The sequence below is a fragment of the Manis pentadactyla genome, chromosome 5 (genome assembly GCF_030020395.1).
Source record: "Manis pentadactyla isolate mManPen7 chromosome 5, mManPen7.hap1, whole genome shotgun sequence".
NCBI classification, from domain to species: Eukaryota; Metazoa; Chordata; class Mammalia; order Pholidota; family Manidae; genus Manis; species Manis pentadactyla.
Window position 1 is genome coordinate 170,613,776 of NC_080023.1, and position 21,434 is coordinate 170,635,209.

The 21,434-nt window shown below is 40.3% G+C and overlaps 1 protein-coding gene and 1 long non-coding RNA gene across 6 annotated transcripts in view; one reads left to right on the forward strand and one right to left on the reverse strand.

Annotated features, from left to right (window-relative positions):
• ZNF217 (zinc finger protein 217) overlaps positions 1-1,553 on the reverse strand; it is a 35,506-nt gene extending 33,953 nt beyond the window's left edge. For 2 of the 3 annotated variants that reach the window (XR_008998026.1, XR_008998021.1), the window contains exon 1: positions 579-1,553. The gene's annotated coding sequence lies outside the window, so the exon portion shown is untranslated. The remainder of the gene's footprint in view (positions 1-578) is intronic. The other variant, XM_036901938.2, reaches the window with a different exon arrangement.
• Positions 1-20,974, forward strand: part of LOC118920683 (uncharacterized) — a 32,499-nt gene extending 11,525 nt beyond the window's left edge. The window contains exons 2-4 of one of the 3 annotated variants that reach the window (XR_005028014.2): positions 17,368-17,484; positions 17,603-17,931; positions 20,458-20,974. This is a non-coding gene — a long non-coding RNA (uncharacterized LOC118920683). Of the gene's footprint in view, positions 1-11,605; positions 11,722-17,367; positions 17,485-17,602; positions 19,138-20,457 lie in introns of those variants that run through there. The other 2 variants (XR_005028015.2, XR_008998028.1) reach the window with 2 other exon arrangements.
• The last annotated feature ends 460 nt before the right edge of the window (positions 20,975-21,434 follow it).

Sequence of the window (21,434 nt, forward strand, 5' to 3'; positions counted from 1 at the left end):
GTACATTCTATGCACCATTTCTAGGAACCCAGGCAGCCAGGACCCCCAGTGCCTGAATTAGAAAGCTGCACCTCTAAGTGGTGACAGGAATAGAGGGTAAAGGACTGAGGCCCTGAAACTGGCTTTCTGGGTTCCCACCAAGACTCTGAGCTACACGGCTGTGTCACCTCTGCCACCTCTGTTGAGCTCTTTGCCTCTGTTTCCCCTATTTTGCAAATGGAGGTAAGAGTACTCACTGGCAAGTATACTGGGGAGGAATAAATAAATCCTCACTTATAACATGCTTTGGGGAGAATTTGGCACCCAGTACTCAATTAAGACACACTATTATTACAGAGACCATTGCCCATCGTCACAGAAGCTCACCAGCATTCAAAAGCAGGCCAGTTCTTCACCACTGCAGGGTCCAGCCAGGTACTTATTGATGGGTTAGAAAAAGAGAAGTGAGTGTGTTTAATAGCAGGTGAGGGAGACTTCAGATTTGGACCCAGATTTGTCCACTCCAAATCCTGAGTAGCCCTCAATCACCAGCGAGACCACCCAATTAGAGAAAGCCAGTGGAATTCTCTGACAGGTACCTGGATCTGGGTGGTCCTCACGGCCCCTGGGAGCGACCACCTGCCTTTCAGTGTTCCTTGAGCATCTTCTCCACACTGGAAGTCAAGCAAGACGTGAGAGGCCTCCGAAGGAGACAGCCGGGCGAGAGGCAGCAAAAAGAACGTGAAATTGATGAGTTCCAAGGCTCCTTGCTATAGGTGTGCCCTCGCAGGCCACACCCTCAAACAGGATATTGGGATTTGGGGAAAATGCTAGAGAGTAGATTATAAGGTCAGAGCCACACCCCTGATAGGCGATGAGTGACCAAAAAATATGTCTAGACTAAAGGTCAGACAGCAGCCCTCGAGTTCAGAGTGTAGCTAATCCAGAAACACGCCACGGCACTTCACTTTCAGCCGAGGGGTTTCTGCTCAGCAGCTCCCAGCACTTAGCACAGCAGCCTGCCTCGGAAACCGGAACTGAACAGGGCACAGTCTTCAGAGCCTGCCTGCCTCCGAATCCCGGCTCCACCGCGCAGCTGCCGAGAGACCTCAGCCCGATGGCTCAAGCGCCCTGCCTCACCTGTAAAAGGGAAATAATAACGTCTCCCGGTGCATCGGGAGCTTCTGAGGGTTAAATGAGCTAATGACAATGAAACCTGAAAACTGGCGCATGGCGATCCCCCAGTAAACGTCAGCCAGAGTGACATTAGTCATTATTCTCTCTGGATGTCTCCCTGTTCCAAAACAGCCCTGCTTTTTGGACTTCACTAATCCCTTCGGCTTCTTTAACAACTTTTTAAAAACGTGATCAGCACATCTTGTTGACATATTTTTACAAACACCAAGCCTGCATGTCCTCTTAAAATATTTCAAGAGATTATGTTTTGTTCCCACTTGCTTTGAGGAACTACTTCAACGTCATTGAGTGGGATGAAAACAGTGAAAAAAAAAAAAAAAAAAAGCAAATGCGGATAGTTAGGATCATCTTTCCTCAACTTCTTCAAAAAAAATTTTGTTTTAAAGTAAGATTCAGATGCTGGGCTCTTGAGGACTATCTTGCTAAGCATTCTCTTATCCGGTTCGTTTTTTTTTTTTTTTTCCTCCCCCATAAACACGACAGTAATGAGATAGTTTTTCTTTCTCCCTGTCTCAAAAAAAAAAAATCTATCATATAAATTTCTCCAAACCAACTGAATTTTCTACAAGGATTTATAACTGATGTGCTCTATTCTTCAAAGAAAATAAGAATACCCTGAGCAGAAGTACTGCTTCTGAAGCAGTTTTACTTGAAATCAACAAATAAGAACAACGTGTCCCCAAGGAAACAAAGTAGTATTTGGACTCGAAGCTAAAATGGCTCTGCCTTAATCCTCTGTTACCCAGTGCTCTGGAGCTGCGTTTACAGGAAACGCCTGCCACCAGAAGTTTTCTGCTAGTTTCCAACCATATTTCTGCACCATCAACTCAGCCATATGGAAACAAATAAAATACCCAGCTTAAAAAAAAAAATCGTAAAGGAAAGGAAGAGAATGCTGACCTGTTCATTTCTACCTTCTTCAGAATGGGTAGAGAAGCAAGAAAGGCAGGCTCCCCTCCCCCTCCAGAACTGGGCTTCCCGGCTGGGTGGAAACTATCTCATTACCACATTTTCAACAAGTAGACCGGTTTCCTCGTTTAATCAAAGTTAGTTTGTGGTTGTGTGGCAGGCTGCGCATGCCATGTTTTTATAGCTATAGAAAATGTGTATTTATTTATTTTGAGATGGCTGTGACCATATGACAAACATAAGCCAGCCTTAGCCCATGATTTATAAGAGCTCTGAAAAGCACTGCCTTTAAACATTTTAATAGGAGCTCTCTCATCCTTTGTAAGTGGAAGTGTAAATTGGTACAGTCCTTTTGTAAACAACTCAGTGAGACAAGTCAAGGGCCTTACAAATGTTCATACATGTGGGTGTAGTAATAACACTTATGGTTCCAATCCTAAGGAAGTAGCCCTAATCAAGGAAAAGGTGTTATGAACAAAGATATTCATGGCAACAAGATTTACTATAAGGGAGAGAAGAATACACACACACACTCACTCTCCATATTTATGTAGAAACATACAAATAAAGGAATAGTTAATCATCCAAGTTTCTCCTCCACTCTTGCACACAGCCCTCTCAAAATTAGTTTTGAAAATATGCCATTGGGAAATAGTTAAAATAGTAAAAGAAAAAATCAAGATGCAAAATCAAATTTTTAATGAACTATAAGTCTTTTTATTAGTAAGGAAAAGGGGAATCTATAGGTATATGTAAAAATGTTAAAAGTGGTTTTCTTAGAATGGACAGGGTATTACTGGGGTACTAAGAATTTATTGTTATTTCATTAGCAATAATAATGGCATTATGGGGGAGTTACATTAGAAAAAAGGTAAATATATTCTTTAGATACATATACTGAAGCATACAAGAGGAGAATGACATGAAATGTCAGCATTTATTATATTTTAAGCAATTTTTTTTTTAAACAGGAGGATTGAAGCAAGGGGGTTAACTTGAACTTCAGAACTGTGTGCCAGGTATGGGGGCAAGGGGTTCATTTTACTATTCTTTCTACTTTGTGTGCATTTCAAAATTTCTATTAAAATAGTTTAAATGGTTGTTCTTTGATAATGGTATATCCATGACCTTTTCCTACCTCCTATTTTTCTCAGATTACTTTCTATAATAAGCTTGTATTATCTTTGAAATGAAACAAATTAACATTTATTTTCCTAAAAAGAAATAAAAACTAAGAAGAGTTGACAGTCCCACGGAGATGTTTTTATTGCTGTGTAATAGAAGTGAATCCTCCAAATGCTGTGATAAGCCTGTGTGCCTTAAAATGTGAGCTCATAAATGATCCAAATCCTCTCTATTAGACAGCACCGTGCCATCTGAGACTATGCTGTAAATATGATCAGCTGATAAAAAGGCCAGCTGCAACGAACCATTTTAAAGATTAGGAACCATTTAAAAACACACACACATGCCACCTCTTGCCTCTTAAATGTTAAGTGGCAAGATACTCTGGTTTTGTTTCTAAAGTTTCATGCAATCATCGTTTAAGCAGCACAGAGTTCCACATACTGCCAAGCTGACTCAGAAGGAAGGGTTCCACATTCCTTAATTAGCAGCAACAGAAAAGCACCACTTCCTGCACTGGACTTTCCCATTTCATCCAGCTACTCAACTGGCTCAACACACCAGACAAGTTCATGTAGAGGATTTCCATAAAGCCTGGAAACAGAGAGATAGTGCTATGTAATTGACTCTACAAATTTGTTTTCTTTAATTCTACGTTACTCTGTTACACCCTATTGTATTCTAATTTTTGCAGATTACAGATGACCATGATAACATTCTGCATATTCTTTGTTTCCAGGTTTCATGAACACCCTGTGTGTACTGAGATCACAGTTAGTTGCAGAAAAGATGAACGCTTCACCAACTTGAAAATACAGTTCTCTGGATTAGTGATAGTCAAAAGATTCAAACTACTGGGGCCAGAAGTTTCTTTTTTAGTAGCAGTTACTTAAGTTTCTGATTTGTATTAAAGTTCTCTGGCAGAACTCACACAGGATTTAAGAGCATGAGGAAGATTTCCCAACAAGATTACACGGTTTTCCAATGTTATAGATTTGATCATCTCTGAAAAGTTGCAGCTTTAATTGAAATGTCAGATTCCCAGGAAACACTCTCCTTGTAAAGATTGGATTTAACCGCTGTAACAGTTACTTACTTTGAACTTCAGGGATTTTGAAGGAATGTAGAATAGCCCTAAGCAAGTGATTGACAGATTTACAGACAAAAAAAAAAGATTGGGAAAACACTATGTTGGTGCTTTGAGGGACCCTATGATGCATTGTTTCATTTTTCCCTTCTAGTTCTCTCTTCCTAAAACTGTGTCTTTTCAAAGAATTCTGCTCCTCTTTGACCACCGGGTTGCCAGATTTATATTTGTTTATCAGTCAAGTACTTTCAATGTAAATAAGAGAAGAGATGAGAAAAGCCAACAGTCATATGTATACCCCAAGAGACAAAACATGTTTGCCTTAGCAGCAAACCTGCCTTCTCAAGGATCTAAGAAGGAGCAAAGAAATTCTGCTTAGGAATTTTTTTTTTCTTCTGAAGACCTCTTATGGCATTTGAGAACATCTGAGGCTGTTCAGTAGGGTAGACCAACCCTTGACTGGATCTCTTCAGAATGAAAGTCTTTCCTTCTCACCCCGGAGAATATTGAATTACTTCTAATACTACATAATTATGATGAAAAATGTATTTTTTTAATTCATGAACTTTAAATAACAATTATGACAAGTTGAGTCCAGAGCCAAAGGTACTGGCTTAAATTAAATACACTTTGGGCTTTTGAACCTTAAAATACCTATCCCCTGGGCTCCAATATCCCCTATTAAACTTATTTTTGTATTAAAAAAAAAATAGGCTTTTGGTATTCTTGGGCCATGTGAGAGGTGCACTTTGACTCTCTCTCTCTGACTCAGTTTCCCTGCTTCCTCCTTGTATCACAAGATACTACAAAGGTGCATGAAAAGTGTCCCATGACTATGATACTGTCTTTTTTGGAGACATAAAGATTTGTCATAGAGTTCTTTCCTTGAAAATAATGTTTAGAAAAACAGCACATTGTAAAACATGACCCTGAGCCCAGGCAGCTGACTCTTCTTTCACCTTCAAAATAATAATATCCCCAAAATACGAGTAAGAGCAATCTTGTTTCAATTTTGATTCTAAATAAAATTCAGAGAACTCAAGATTGAAATAAAATTATTAATATTTGGGGGATACTATTCATAGCTAAGAGTTTGGCCCATGAAAAGCAAGGGTGTCTGAATTGACTCTAAAATTTTGCCTCCCTCCATTCTGTATATTAAAACACCACTTCTGCCATCCTCTTTACTTCCCCAAGGCATTAAAGATTTTCATGTCCTTACTTTCCAAGTAGGCCGCCACACGCTGTAAGTCCATCCGAGAAACACGGGAATTGTGACCTGTAATAATTCAAAGCTTGGGCTTTGCACACAGGGTGCCCACCATTGGCCGTATTTCCTATTCTGTTCATGGAGACTCCGGCGTGAATGGTGCCCACCTGGAGCTGTTCAATGCACTGAAATAATCTTAGTAAACCTGCAGTAGTTTGAGCACAACCTCTGCTCCTGCCTCATCTCGCTGGACGGGCTGCTGTGTCGCCCTCTGTTAGATAGCGAACCTCCGAGGCCTCCTGGCCTTGTTGATATTTCTTGGCTTATCAGCACATCATTAGTTGGAGTATTTCCTTAGTCATAGAGTCTGGCCGTTTATTGGGATGTTCTCAGTAGGAACTACAGTTGAAGATAACAAAGTAGTTATTGAAACATGAATGTGAAAAAATATATGCTGTTTCTTCTTGGGGGCTTACGATGGTTTTACCACTTTCTGATTTTCAAACTTTGAGTTGTTTTTCAGAGTGGAGACCTGATTTTATCTTTTCTTTCCTATGACACGTGCATGTTTTAATCTTCTGAAAATATGGACATTTTCTGACCAGGTAACAACACTAAATATCTTCTACCATTCCTAACACCGAGAAAATAAGAGAAAGCTAGGGAGAGAGAGTTGGCAAGCAAGGAGGTAATAATCTGGCAAGGAAACTCTTGACCAAGAGTATCTGGGTTTGAATTTATTGGAACATTTGAAAGCAATTAACATGTTTTTTTGCCCCAAAAACTTATTTTTGTCTTTTTTTTACTTTAAGTACACACAGGCGTACAGCTGAAAAAAAAAAAATTACAAGCATAAATGAATCATTAAGCCATTCAAACCAAGAAACTACAATTAAGGATCTTCACAGAATGTTAGGAGTGTCTATAGTCCATTCTCAGGCTTATAGCAGGTGTCAAGGCCTTCGAAAAATAAGATGATCAGATCCTCGATATTCACATTTAATTTATATTTATTGACCTGATATTGAATGTCCCACACAGTTAAAAATACTACCTTCCAAAATGGGGTCATGGGTGCTGAAATGATATCTATGTAATTAAACTATATATAAACATGTGTTGAATGAATGTAAGTAGAATATAGTAGGAACCACATTAGCTGAATCAGAATTATTTGGGGTATCAAACAACAAAGCAAAACTGAAGGAACAAAACAGCAGCAGACTCACAGACTCCAAGAAGGGAAAGGGGTGGGGAAGGAGGGAGAAGGGGATTAAGGGGCAGTATAATTAGCACACATAATATAGGGGGGTCACGGGAAAGGCAGTACAGCATGGAGAAGACAAGTAAAGACTCTATAGCATCTCACTAAGCTGATGGACAGTGACTGCAATGGGGTGTGGGGGGGACTTGATAATATGGGGTGAATGTTGTAACCACAATGTTGCTCATGTGAAACCTTCATAAGATTGCATATCAGTGATACCTTAATAAAAAAAAGAAAGAATTATTTGGGATAACAATGCAATAAGCTAGAAGAATATTGTTATTAGGTCTACGTACCTGCCATATCTTAAATATAAGAGTCACATAACACTCAGAAACACTGTGGTTCTGATGTTGGTATGTTTCCTAGCAGCTTCTTTTTAAGAGGCCTTGTATTTGATAGTATCCTGATTTTCTTCACCTGATCATTTACAATAATGATTTTTCTCATGTGTTTAAAAATAATGTTAGCTACTTCAATGGTGTCTTTTCTTTCTCTTATAAAAGTCAATAGAACACAAATGCTGGACAGACTCCCCAACTCCCCTCAGCTGCCCACCCACGTCCTTTCGGCTGGACAGGGTGGTGAGTGTCTCTGAAAAGTGAAACAATAAAAAAATGGTTTCACTGACAGTTGAATTAAATTCCAACAAGTGAAGATGATCATAGCCCTGGAACTTTTTTTCTTCTGTGTCTTCAGATATTTCAGAGCAAATTATCCAGGAATAAAGACCACAAGAGGGGTATTCGTATTGTAAAGGAAAACCCAATCGACAGGGTAATAATCTCCTTTAAAAAATCTTTACTGTGGTCATAGTGGACGTCTAGGGAGGGGACCTGGGGGGTTGAGGGGTCACAGTGGGAGGGGGACTGGCTTTTCTCTGGGTACCCTTTGTACCTCTTGAATTTGATCATCAGGAGCAGGTATGTGTAGATTTTTCTGAAGTGCAGGAATACATGTCTGCATTACAATTCTAAGGAACCAAACTCATTAAATAACAAACCCACCACCTCTGCCTCCCAGTACATAAGGTCTGGTCACTCCTTCTCTCCCTTTCCACCTGAGAATCAAACTTTATTGCGGGGTGGGGGTGGGAGGTTTTGCACAGTAACAAAACGTAGGACACCTGCTCTGTTTCATCCATGAGAAATTGTCAGAAGAGTCTTTCCAGTGCACCCAAAACTGTATTATCTAACCCCATAAAGTAGAAGCACCTAAAGATACTCATGAAAGGAATCTTTACAGCATTAATACAATTTCCATTCGAAGTGTTTTCACACGTTCTCCTGAAGCGTCTGACCTGGGGGCTGAACTGATGTCCACTTTGCTGCACCCAAAGTGTGAGATGCTATGGAAAGTGCCACCTGGAGGCTTCTTCAGGGCACCTGGCTGCTGTTGTGTTTTCTCTACACCCCCTCCTCCATTGTGGGTGTGACTTATTTAGACATTTCTTAAGTATTTATTCACATCCATCTCTTCCTGAGTCAACATGGACTTTGCTCATCCTATTTCCTGGAAATATTTCCACCTTGCATGGATGAGCAGTTGCACTGCTTTCTGCCAGAGCACAAAATAGATAATATGTGCACACACGTAATATGTAAAAAGATGTACCATTTGAGCTTCCCTTCTAAAATGACCACAACTGCTTTCTGACTTTAATTCACAGTATTAAACACTGCAAGATCTTTAAGTTGATACTTAGCTGAGACTCTCCTGTGGGACACCCCTCTTTTTTGGCTATACTCCATTTCTATTGGATTGTCTACCTGGCTTGGACAACTAGCCAGGGACACAGGTAGTGGTTAGCCCAACAACCAAGCAGGGCTGTGTCCTGAAACACAATCAGTCCTGACCTAACACACCAGACTTAGGTGACAAAAAGTTTGATTGTGCAGTTTTCTCAGTAAGATGACCTGAGGCTAGTCCATGATGTTTGCTTTCTACATTCTAGAAAATGTTTTTAATGGGTTTGGGATTCTTTCACACTAACCATTCTTTGCCTGTTAACATGGCCTGAACTGTTGGCCTCATGATGAGATTGTGTTTTGAGAACATGTGGTGAAAGTTGGGATTTTTCTCTTCCTCCTCTTTTTTTCCCTCTGCTGCTTTAAAAACAAGATAAGCCTGTATGCAAATAGAGTCCACGGTGACCACAGTAATCCCCAACTTTATTTATTGAATTGCAGGGTCTTCCTTCACCCATTAAACTCTGTTTGCATATCTTTAACATTAGAAACATATATTCCAGTAATGAGTCATTTGAGACATCTTCTGGGTTTTATAGCTCTGAGGCTGGATTCAGCAGTACTAATGCCGGAAGAATGGATGTCTCCTAGATGAGAACGTCAGCATTGTTTATGTGCAGACGGAGACAGAAAGAGATTTTTAGTTTTTCATTTCTTTTTAACTCTAAAATGGAAATGTGTTCAAATGAATTAAAAGTAGTATTTAAAACATATTGAGCTCTGTATTTCATACATGAAGGAAATATGCCATATGACATGCTCTTTCTATGTAGAGATAAATGACAGGCTGTTCTCTTCTTGGGAGTCTATATATATAACTAGTCTCTCAAAAAAGAATAATAGCTTTCTATTTTGAGTATTTTTTCCATCCTTATTGAGATGTAATTGACACATAACATTAAGTTTAAGGTGTCCAGTGTGTTGATTTGTTACATTATGTTTTGAATATTTTTAAATGGAAAAACAAAAAGGAAAGAGAGAAAGAGAAAGACAACCTCAAAGCTTTTTCTCAGAAAGAACAGGAAGCCTGAAGGAGGAAGTATGTGACAGTTTATTTTTCAACAAGCACACGTTATCAAGTGAATGAAATTCCTCTGGATGCAATAAAAATGAAGATTGCAGGATGGCTGTGTTCAGATAGCACAAAAGGCTCCTCAATATTTAGGACCTTTTTCCAAAGCCGAGTTATTAATGAAGACCAATTATTGCGCTTTTCCAAAAGGAAACACTGAGTCATTCATGAAATGATCTAAGATTTCGAAACTTGCTTACACCATTTTTTTTTTTTTTCCTCCTTCTTTCCTACCTGTGCCAAAAAGCAGGCTCAGAAAAGCCAACCAGCAGCCGCGGCCTAAATCCAGGGAGCCGGCACTAAATTAGCTCAAGACTGGAGTGATTTCACAAAGACTCCTGGTGCCCCGAAAGGTTGCTGTCCCACCGGAAGGGCAGGCTGGAAAGTGCGTCCACAGCCTGCCAGGATCCCGCGCGGAGGGGCCTCTGTCTTGCCCTTTGCAGGGGCCTCTGATTAACTAGTTCTGGTACAGCAATTATTTGGCCATACCCCTGGCCTGCCTCCAAGTTTCATGTGGAACAGCAGATGGGCGTGGGCCCCCAGATAGGCAGGCCCGTGTTCCTAGGAGGCATTACATATTTACGGCCAGAGCCCTACAGAATTTGGCCAGAGATGAGATACAGATGAGAATGTGTTTGGCGAGGAAGGCCTGACTTCTTGATCCATTTATCAAGAGTGCTTAAGGTTAGGCCATTAAACCATGTTCCACAGACAGTCAACAAATGTTTGGGCTGGGAATAAACGGTGAGTGAGGTGGTTTTAACCCGGGGGGTGGGGGGCAGAGCTGCATTGCATCTGTTCTTGCTGAGGAAGAGTATTTCCAGGTAGTTATTTTTAAAAACATGACTTTACATAAATTCACTAAGAATTAAACTACCAAAGTTTCTGAACAGCCCATTAGAAGCTGCTTATTTCATCTTTACAAACAGCTGTTCAGTCCATGTAGACAAGGAAACAATGTTTTTGTCCAAACAATGCAGAAAAGCTTGGAATTGTGCCTCCTTGACAGAATGCCTCGTGTTTGCATATTATGCTTGTGAAAGGACTTTACAGGTACACTGTCCCAGTGTGGCTGTAAGACAGTGAGGAAGAGAAGGGAAGAGCCATGTCCCATTTCACAGATTAGGAAACTGGCTCAGAGAGACCACGACTTTTTTAAAGTCACAGAAATTAGTTACTTGTAGAGCCCGAACTTCAGTCCTCCTGGCAGAGAACACTAGTTCTTCCCACGCACACCTTATCCTCTTACACCCCTGATCTGAACGTTCCCTTCTGTATATGTGAACTCTGTGAACTTCTATGTCTGCTGCTTTTACATGAAGCCTGTGTTTTTTCACTCCTAGAATTCCCAAGGAATATTCACTTCATGCCTCTACTTCCTACCTTGAAGATCATGGTGCATTTTCACAAAGGGGATGTACCTATTTGATAAGGAAGTAGTCTAGATTCTAGTATTAATATAGAATGGCTTCCTCTTTTTCTCCTTGAATTTATTATGGTATTATTTTATCCTGACAAAAAAAAAAATCCCAGACTTTTGCACCACATGAGGGACTTTTTAAAAACCCTTTCTCATGCACTAAGATGTTACTAATCATCACCAGTGATTTTTTAATTTCCTGTGCTTTTTTTCACATTTTTTACAATGAGTTTTTTTTTTTCTAGTCATTTAGGGAAAAAAATATTTTAAAAAACCATCTTACTGTGTGTGTGTGAGTGTGTGTGTGTGTGTGTAACCCACATGGTGTAATTCACACAGTGGGTGGTTATTACAAACACCAATAGAAAAAGATATTACAAAATTTAAAGACAAACCATTAGACACTCGTGTAGGTCTCACGTACTTAGAATGTGCTGCTTAAGTACTGGTGATTCCAGGGCAGTCTTTCTCAAGTGGTTTTTGTAAAATACCTAGGAGACCTTGAACATTCTGTTACAGTTTTACAATCACGGGGAGAAGGACAGAGGGTGGTGTTCAGGAGGAATATTGCTTTATTACTCAGCTAAAAGTCCCTTTGGCTCTAAAAGTCCCTCCCCTCTGGTGCTTCAGGCTGGGAGAAGTCAGCATTTTCTCTCCCTTCTTGGCATTTTTGCTATGCAGAAGTGCTGTCTGCATTTTCAAAACACGTAAAAGAAAACTTTGTTCTTTTAGTAAATGATTTCCCCCCGATGGTTACAGATCCTTCCCTCTCAAGGAGACTCTTATTTGCAGGGCAGCAGCCACTTGGGGGAGGGGGAGCTGTCAGCAGCTCACATTGCAATAACGCAAACATTTTTGGAACTTGCTCACCACGTCTCTAGCGCTATTCTAAGCGTTTTATATGCATTAATTTAGTGACTCCTTCCTTACTACAGCCCTATGGAACAGATGCTATTTTCCAGAGGAAGAAACTGAGGCACAGAAAAATGAACTAACCTGCCCAAGATCACACAGCTAACAGCCATGCTCTGATCCATTATTCTTTGCTGCCGGCAGGCACATTAATGCACCTGGCAAACCTTGGGTGAAGTCAGTCCGCTGAGCTCTGTCCCAGAGGCAGAATTGTTTTTCCTAATGTCACAGGAATGTAGGAGAAAGTCTGGAAGTCTCACTATGGGCACCTGGATTGAATGGTGGGAACCCATTGAGAAAGAGGTGCGTGACACTGATCTGGGTGAATGCTTTATTTTTACCTATTAATATTTCTTTTTAATCTTTGAGCCAACTCAGTTGTTGCAACACAAACGTGTAGAGGTTCTCTGGCTCTGTCAGGTCAGCTAGAAAATATGATGTATGTTTAAGAGTAAGTACTAGATGCTTTAACTTTAAACAAGCAGGATCATTTCATTTCAGTTGAAATGCTCATAAAAACTTAAATGGTAAAATGTTGAAACTTGGAGGATTTTAGTCCAGAAGCTGAAGGACCTGTAGTTGCTGTCTTGAAAACAGCAATCAGCAAGCAAACTGGAAACAAAAACCAACACACAACAAATTAGATCTAGCCATAATACTTGAGAAAATACGTGTTTTGCTTAATTACATTTTCTGGTTACTCAGATGTCCACACATAAACATCTTGTTTCATCTTTTATATATTTTTAAAAAGTATTTTTAAAGACATTTACATGTATATACACATCTTGTACATTTTTAAATACACAAGAAACATTTTTCAACCTTAAACGTGTAATATGGTGAATATATCCTCTTTTATGAAACAAGTTTGGATAGCAATGAACTAAAACACAAGTAGAGAAAAAGTCATCATTTTCCTTGAACCATTCACAATTCTTCAGTGCCCTTATTCAGAACTGAATAATCATTCATGATGAAAGAGAAAGAATGTTACATCAAGTTTTACCTGCATGGATTTCATAACATTCCTGGAAGCTTCTTTTTTGGGACCAGATTCCTAATGTCAGTTCTGGTCTCATGATTTATTACTTCCTCCCTCTAAGGAGGAAGTGAAACAGCGAAAGGGCCCGGTTTTTATAAATACCCCCGCACACATGAAAGCTGTCTCTGGGACACAATTGAAGTACGCAAGCTTACACGGGTCATTAAAACTTGTCTTATTGTCAAGGTGCTGAACGGTAAAGCACACACACACGCAAACGCTGTGACAAGTGTGATTTAATTAACCTTTTCGTGTGTGACAAGGACCTGAGGCTCTAGTCTTAAAGTGAACTCAATGTAAATCCCACGGGAGAAAGTGGAAATGATCTCATTGTATGAAAGAGTTCAGTGAGCTTGCAAATTCTTATTGAGCAAAATAGTTGCATACTGATAAAGACAACAGCATCAGGAAGGCAAATAGTCTGTAATCCCTGCTCCACTACATAACCTCCTCCCATTGGATGTCCACCATTCACCCAAATCTTAACTGAAGGAACACATACTAACCAAATGCAGCCAAATGGATCATCTATGTAAAAATTCATGGACTCCTTATGTCTGCGGCATTAAAAATCTCAGATTCAAATACTTACAGAAAGAGATCTATGAAATGATTCATCTGTAATCTGAGTAAAATCATGATGGTGTGTAAATATGAAAACCTTAAGTGCATGAACAACCATTCAACAAGATGTATCTATTGCAGAACTAATCTACCAAGCAATGTTTTAGGGCACAGAGATATATCGGTGTGTAAGACACACAAGGACTTGAAAATGGTTATTTTCCTACAGCCATTACAAATGGGAGCCTTCCAAAAGTGGCCAGGAACATTCCCTTTCTTTTTTTTATTCATTGGAAATCAATTGAGCACTTACTATGTGTCAGAACCTGTGTTGGTATAGAAATGCAGAATTGCACCACCAAAAAATAGTCCTAACTGGAATCAAAGTTTTAGCCCAGGGAACAGATAGATATTAAACAGCTAGTTCTGGTGGATTGCAACCGTTTGTAAGCATTAGAATTAGCACCGGCTGATCAAAATGCAGATTGGCTGACCCAGTGTCACCCCAGGAATTCAGATGCAGATAAAGCTAGCACCACCTTGCAGAAAGTATTTAACTCCAATTGGAATAGAAAAGTTAGAAAAATTACACAAGCACTGCGAGGGCCAGCTTCTCCATGAGGACTAGGAGGTATAGGCCTGGGGGCCTGGGATACTTCTAGGAGCCCACAAAAATGTTTTTATTTTATTAAAAAGCTAGAAGTAAGAGTGACTATAACAATAGTGAACCTATAATAATAAATCAGTCTGGATTATATTTGTCTTTATGCCAATGCAGTTGCAAAAATGATTTTTCATATCCTTTTTTGGAGGAAGGGGCCCACAAAGGCTAAACTATCTTGAGCCCGCAACAGTTATGACTCAGCCCTGGTGCTGTGGGAATATACAGACAAGGGACCTGGCCCTAAAAGTGGATAAGGCTTCCAGGGAGAAGGGACAGTTAGCTGAGACCTGCAGGGAGAACAGAAATCAACTATGCTGAAGGCAGGGTGAGAAGGAATGAGCTGGGAGAAATTAGATCTATAAGGAGAGGGAAAGGATATGCAAAGGTCCTGGGGTAGGGAAGAGCATGAAAATATGTGTAGCAAAAAGACAACAGTAAGGTTAGAGAAACTCTGGCAGGGGGAAGAATAGTGTGAACTGAAGCAGGAACCAGTCAATGATGGGCTTACAGACAACAAAGAAAACTGTGATCCTGGTTTTTCTCCCCTTTGCCTGATTTCCTAGTTTGCTTCCAAGAGGACACAAACCTTTCAGATATGTTGATTTTTGTCTTATTGATTTGCAAAGTGTACACGAGTATTTACTTTTAGTTGTTATCTTCTTAATATTAATCATCATCTAGATTTTTGTTAGAATTTGGGGGTACCTCTGAGAAAAGAAGGAAGAAAACATTCAGTGTTTCTGCATACAGAATGAACCAACATTTTTGTCTTCCAGAAGTTCTCTTGGTTTCTTTGATACCGAGATCTGATAGCTAGGCAAGATAATCAAGTTGTCAGTCACTGGTGCTACAGTTGGGAAGGTTCTCCAAAGCTTTATGTCTGATTAATATTGTAAGAATATTCATGATGATTTTGGTTTTAAAATACTTACTCTGTTCCGGTAACGGGGAAAGAGGAGAGAAATAAAACTGTAAATACAGTGATCTTCACTTAATATCACAAGCATTGGAAGCACAAGGCACGTGAAATTGTCACATTGTGTCACACAGGGCCTTGGGTAACCATACTCCCTATCACAGGCTCAAAGAGGGCTGGGAACTGGGACAAAGGAAACATGCAGTGTGAAGGGGGCAGCCAGATCCATTTTTAGCCAGGTGCAGTGTAGAATGCTGGTATAAATCGATGAACATTCCACTTTTTCTAAAGAAACCAGAAATCTGGGTTTTTATGTGAAATCTCTCAACTTTCTCCACACTACAGACCAATCCAAATGCATCTGTGGCCGCAGTCAGCCTGTGAGCCTTAAATTCAGGGTCACTGCTGTGGCTTTATGTAAATCCAGGGGGCACCATCCATAGAGCAGTGCCCTGGAGTCGGGCAACGGGGCTGCCTTGCCTCCAAATCACAACTTACTCATTCTAATATCCACAGGAATTCAGGCCTCACAAGTGTTCCATTCTTAGCTAGAATGGTGCCTGACCCACAGCAAGCACTCAATATGTTTGTTGAATGGATCAGGATCTTGTCTTCTTTGCAAAGGTTTGCCAGGGGACCCTAGTCCTTTCTCTGCTTCCAAAGCCTTCTTTATCAATAACTATCTGTCCACCCTATCTCCTCAGCTACATGAGTTTGGACAAGTTACTTAGCCTCTCTGGGCTTCTATTTACTCATCTGTAAATGGGAATGGTAAGAACTTTTTTTTAAGTATAGTTGATATGCAATATTATATTGGTTTCAAACATACAACATAGTGATTCAACAGTTATATACATGAAATCCTCACTCCAACTAGTGCAGTTAGAATGCAGTCATATAGCTACCCTTAGGTGTAAGGGAACTGGGAGGCATAGTCTTTTATCTGGGTGGCCATATGCCAACTAGCAGTTGGGAATTTTACTGCTGACAGAAAAGGGGAGAGAGATATTGGTCTCAGTTCTGGAGTTCAGTTCACTGTGAATGGGAATGATTAACCCTCTGGAAAGAAGCTGGTAACATGGGCCTGGCTGCGGTTCCTATAAAAACGGTGCTTTATCTTCCACTCAAAATTCTAATAATACTTTTAGAATTGATGGCTTTGCATTTATAAATGTCAGGTTTCACTTATAATGGAATTCCCTAAGGAAGAAAGACATATATATATAAAACCGGATGATTAAGTCGTTTTTGAAAGTTTTCTTATAATGGACAGTTTCAAGCAAATACCACAACATAGAGAAGAGTTTAATAAATCTCCATCTACCTATTACACAGCTTCTGCAACTATCAACTCATGAACCTCTTGAATCATCTGTACCCCCACACCCTCCACTATGTTATTTTGATGCAAATCCCAAATATGATATAATTACATCTCTTGATATTTTAGTGGCTCTAAAAGATCAGGACCTTCCTTAAAAAGCCCATCCAGTTTCATTACCACCCTTTACATAATTAGCAGTAGGTCTTAAATCATCATCAAATATTTTTGCCAGGGTTTAGATTTCCCTCATTGTCTCATAGATTTTTTTTTGAAGTTCATTTGTTTGACTAAGAATCCAAAAGAGATCTTTACAGTGTGACTGGTTGACAAATCTCTAAATACCTTTCAATCTATAGCTGCACATTCAGCATAGTAGCCACCAGTCACATGTGCCTATTTAAATAAATTAATATTAAAAATAGAATAGTTGGTCCCTCAGCCCCACAAGCCACCTTTTAAGTGATCCATAGCTACATATGGCTGGTGCCGACCATACTGGACAGTATGGATATAAAACACTTCCAGCATTGCAGAAAATTCTACTGGACGGCTCTGGTCTATAGGATGCTCCTGACCCTTTTTTTTTTTTCCTCGCAGTTCATTTGTTGAAGAAGCTGGGGTGTTTGTCCTTAGAGGTCCCTACATTTTAAACTCTGCTGATGGAACCTTCCCATGTCACTGCACACGTTCCTGCATTTCTCTGTACTCCCAGCAAACTAGGAGTTAGACCTACAGCCTTGATCTGATTCAGGGTGGATTCTTTGGTGCCGTTTAAGATGACAGGCAACCAATTCTCAGTTATCATGCTCAAAAGCACACAGAGAGATCAACATCTGGAAGGATGTGCACACAACACTATCAGAAGTTATTTTGGGGAAGTCGGTTGACTGTAGTCTTGCTGATCTGTATTTCGTTATTTGTCCCACAGTGAGCCTACCTTCTAACCAAAAGCAAGTAAGAGCTGCTATTGATCGCAAACAATGTGCTGGGCACTGTGCTGATTCACTTGCGTTAGCTCTGTGACTCCTCGTGACAATTCTATGAGGTAATTATTATCTCCGTTTTGCAGTGCACACTCAGGAAGATTAAGTAACTTGCCCAAGGTCATACGGTCCGTATTTGGTGGAGTCTGGATTTAATCTCTCAACTGTCTGATTCTCCAGGGATTCTGATTTTGGTGAGAGTGGTGTGAGCCTGAGGGACATAATTTCTGGAAGACTCCGTCAAGTTATCCTGGGAACTGAAGTCCGTGCCTGCCCACCACACTGTATCATCATCTGCAAACATCTCGGGTTCCCGTGCCAAGCCCTAGTCTCAGCTGAAAAGTATTCTGCATCTGGCACGGATGAAGCCTGATGCCTGCACAGAACGTGTGCTCAGCAGAGGGACCTGCCTCTCTCTCCCTGCTCCTGGAAGACAGTACTTGAAACAGTATCACCCCTGCTTGCCCGGCAGTCCTCCTGCTTCGTGTGGAGCTCCCCCTGTGTGTCAGGTATGTTAGGGACATCAGACAGGGTGGGGCACCAAGCAGATACAAGTCCCTGCCCTCATGCACCTCATAGTTGGAATCTGGGAGGAGAGAGAAGAAAAGAAACAAGACAATAAATTAAATATAGACAAAGTCAGACGGCAATAAGCTATAAAAAAACATGAGAAATAAAGAGAGAGAGAGAGTATGTGCATGTGTCTTGTATGTGTGTACGTGTCATTTTTGAGAGGATGGCCAGGGAAGTACTTTCTAAGGCCCACTGCCCATTTTCAGACAGCTGTTAAGAATGGTGTTTCCATTTTTAACTTGTTGGAATAAAAATCAAAAGAACAACATTTTGTAGCACATGAAAACTACAGGAAATTCCATTTCAGTATCTATAAATAAAGTTTTATTGGAACATAGCTCTGCTCATTTGTTTCTTGTCTGTGTGCTTCTGCATGACAATGGGAAGCGTGTGTATTGCCAAGGAGACCATGTATCCCGTGCCTAAAATATTATTCCCTGGCCTTTTATAGAAGTAGTTTGCCAAACACCTCCCCTAAGGTGTCATTGGAAGAAGGACCTGAAGTAGGTAAGGGAGGAAGCCATGCCTTTATCTGAGCAAACATCCCAGCAGATATTACAGTACATGCAAAGGCTTGTAGGATGAGGTAGGGTCATATCTGGTACACTCTTGAGTAGAACCTGGCATGGTAGGCACTCAGATATTTGTCGAATACTTTAATAAAAGAATGGATAAGGTATAATTTTCTAGTTTTTATATTTTTGCCTTCTCTGCCCAAAAGCCTTACCAATCTACTACCTAAACCCTTGGTTTAGAAATCTTTGGTGTCAATTGTAGGCTTAAGATCTCAACACTAGACATGCATGCAGTCAAGGAGGGGACTTGGGAGCAAGACAGTGCATCTTCAAGAGGAGGGCAGGAAACAGTCCTGGGCTGGGGAGGCTTAATAAGATAATCAGGATGTGTAACTGTACAATAAGGCAAGTAGGGAGCAGAGGAGGGCGACGGCTGGACACACCACTTCCGGTTCCTTGCTTGCTTTCCCTTATCATTTCGGGGAAAGGGGCTTCCTCTTGGGCGTTTGGCAAAGCACGGTTCGGTATTTCTCTGCATGGCCAAAAATCAACAACAAGGGAGGAGATTTTCCAGGGATGTGCATGTTGCAGCCAAAGTGACTTTCTGTGGGTCTCTGCCAGAAAGGAGAATCAGCTCCCATCTATTCCTAAAATACAAGGCCTTAGAGAAAAAAAGAGTGGGGGTGAGGGGGGGGGGAAATAGCAGTTAGGTTGAAAGTACAGAATTAGAATGGCTGCTTGCTGAAACAGAAAGGGGAATTTTTAGGGCAGTGAAACTGTTCCGTAGGACACTAACAGTAGCTACACGCCACTATGCATGTCAAAACCCACACGATTCTACAGCATAAAGAATGAACCTTAATATATTAACTGTGGACTTCAGTTAATAATCAGATATTGCTATTGGTTCATCAGTTACATCAAATGTACCACTAATGCAAGATGTTAATAATAGGGAAATTGTATGGAGAAGGGGAGGAGGGTATCTGGCAACTTTCAATTATTATCTGTTCAATTTGTCTGTATACCTACAACCACTTTACAAAAATAAAGTCTATTAAAAAAATAAAAGCTTAAGAGGCACACTTTTTAATAAGAGCAAAACTTGTAAAGATAACCCTTCATTTCACTATTGTATGCAGGGGAAATGGAAACATACTCAAGCATAAATAGCAAACAACGGGCAGCCACCATTCATGTGTTTGGAATCGATCCAGGGCTGTTGAGTTTGGACAGCGTGTGGCTCTGTTTTTGCTGTTACTGCTTTTAAATGTCATTACTCTGTCACCCAGAGAAAGCCCTCAGAGCCTATGACTCTTAAAAGACAATATCAAATGTTTCAACAACTGACAAACCTCAGACTTCCTGTATTTCTGTAACCTGTAGTTTTCCCTTCCTCCTCCTTTTAATTTGTTAATGATCTCTCCAGCCACGGGCTCTCTGTCACACGTCCCTAACTAGATCAGGAGATCAAAGGTGAGGCTTGGCCAAGTCATCAGTGTAACTCACCCAGGTAGCAAGCTATTAAGAACAGACCTACAAGGTTTTTGATTCAGCACCCAGAAACTCCTCTAGTGCAAAGCGGTAATATAAGGCCCGTGTTTCTTTCCGCACCACCACGAAACGATGCCTTTCCACCCCTGTTCCCAGTGAAATCCTTCAAGGCCTCCGAGAAAGCAAAGATACCCAGTCTCCCAGCCCAGTTCCCGCCTTCAGAAAGGAATTTCACTATTATCAATTGGGCAAAGGACACAAATCCTCCTCTTTACTTTGACAAGCCTGTCTGTTTTTGTTTTTCAGAGAGATCTGTTTTCTCATGCATACTTTCCCCTCCCAGTTGTCACACCTTTATGTGGATTTTCTTTTTTTGAAGAGTGTATTCCTTATGTCATTTGTTTTGCATTTCTGGAATGAGGAACCTTTTCTGCTCATATTGTTAAACTCTAGACGAGGCGCTGGGGTGAGAGATCACCCCGAGCCTTGGGAGGAAGTGATTCACCACAATACTGTAACCGAAAGCGCTCTGGCACCAGGGAAGAAGCCAGTCATTAACCGCGTTACCTGCCCGAGGCAGCTACTGGAGGCACCAGAGCCTCCTCAGCCCAGCCTGGCCTTCTGCATTTCCCCGCGCCCGGCTTTGCCTGCTCCCATCAGGTTTTGGTCTTGTTCTGTGTTCTCTGTCTGAAAGCAGTTGATGCTGAGAACTCATCCTCCATTTTTAATCTTTAAATGAAACCTGACAAATTTGTGATTTTTAATCATCCACATTTGGTCCGTCTACTTCCCAATGATCCTTACCAGGCTACTATCTCATTCTGCACTTAAATATTTTGCCCTTAAACGTGTTGGATAAATGGATAAATAAACCCAAAGATGTTTTGAGTAAACCCAAAGTCGTAAAAATAAAATGTATCTTTTAAAAAATAAAAATAAATGTTCATTTAAACAAAAAAGCACTAAAGCAACATGTGGGAGAGGTGAACACCAGTCACACCTATCACCAATAAAAAGATGTCAAACGAAAACCAAAAAAATGGGAAAATGAAAAAATGAAAAATGTGTATTTTTCCCCCTCTGAATGATTTGGTGAAAGCAGATCACAGACATACTCAGAGGTTCATCATTCTTTGTGAAAAGTGATGAGAAATATTTTGAATCTTTATTTAGTTACATTTCACAATTGGAAATTGATCACTACTGATGGAAAATTATCTGAATATTTTACACATTGAGAGTTAAGTTGCTACTTTTATTCCATTTATTCCACATTGAAGCAACCAGATTTGATCCATGTACTTTGAACAAATATGCTAAAACTAGATAGGGCCACAGTATGATTTTCATGGGCCTCTTTTATCATTAAAAAATGATAACAATTATATTTTGTAACTACACTGGTGCAAAAATGAGCATATTATTATTAA